The following is a 950-nucleotide window of genomic DNA, read 5'->3' as shown; positions in this document are numbered from 1 at the left end:
TATATATATATATATATATATATATATATATATAAAGATATATATATACATACATATACATACATACATACATACATACATACATACATACATACATACGTACATACACATACATATATGCATGGCTGCATGCACACAGTCGTATAAACATAGCTGAAGAGAATCGAGAGAAAAAGAAAGGGAGAGGTAGAGAAAAGCATTGTCAGCTCCAGCTACATAAATAATGTGGCAGGGACGTCAACAAAAGTTGACAGCAGACTGGCAGAACTGACAGGTTTGGACTAGGGGCTCACAGTTAAGAAGGATGACGTCGGTATCAGTGACAGGAGCACAGAGGAGGTGAGTGGGGGAATGGCGAAGGGAAAAGGGAAAGAGAAAGAGGGAGGGAGTGGGACGGGTGTAATAGTTTAAGGGGAAGTTTATGAAGATGTAGGTGTTTAGTAATGGATATATATGTATATATATATATACATATATATGCGTGCGCTAGTGTGTGTAGGTGTGTGTGTGTGTGTGTGTGTGTGTGTGTGTGTGTGTGCCTGTGTGTGCCTGTGTGTGTTTGTGTGGGTATGCGTAGATCTGGGGGAGGGGAGATAGAGATATAGGTACTTGCTTGGGTATATGCGAAAGGAATGTTATACACATACACTCATATATGTGTGAATTTTATATGAACGTATGTATGTATGTATGTATGTATGTATGTATGTATGTATGTATGAATATTCTTTTATGTGTTTCAGTTATTTTGATTGCGGCCATGCTGGAACACTGGCTTTTGGTGGAAGAAATCGACACCTGGACTTATTCTTTGTAAGCCTTGTACTTATTCTATCGGTTCCTTTTGCCGAATAGCTAATTTATGGGGACGTAAACACACCAACATCAGTTGTCAAGCGATGGTGGAGGTAACAAACACAGACACACACACACACACACACACACACACA

The 950-nt window shown here is 39.3% G+C and overlaps 1 protein-coding gene across 1 annotated transcript in view; it reads right to left on the bottom strand.

Moving 5' to 3' along the window:
* The window catches only part of LOC106874468 (uncharacterized), an 86,012-nt gene that overhangs the window by 47,587 nt on the left and 37,475 nt on the right, over positions 1 to 950 (bottom strand). The window lies entirely within an intron of this gene.

This window comes from Octopus bimaculoides, chromosome 7 (genome assembly GCF_001194135.2).
Source record: "Octopus bimaculoides isolate UCB-OBI-ISO-001 chromosome 7, ASM119413v2, whole genome shotgun sequence".
Taxonomy (NCBI): domain Eukaryota; kingdom Metazoa; phylum Mollusca; class Cephalopoda; order Octopoda; family Octopodidae; genus Octopus; species Octopus bimaculoides.
Note: the sequence above shows the minus strand (reverse complement) of the source record. Positions and strands in the feature narration are given on the sequence as shown.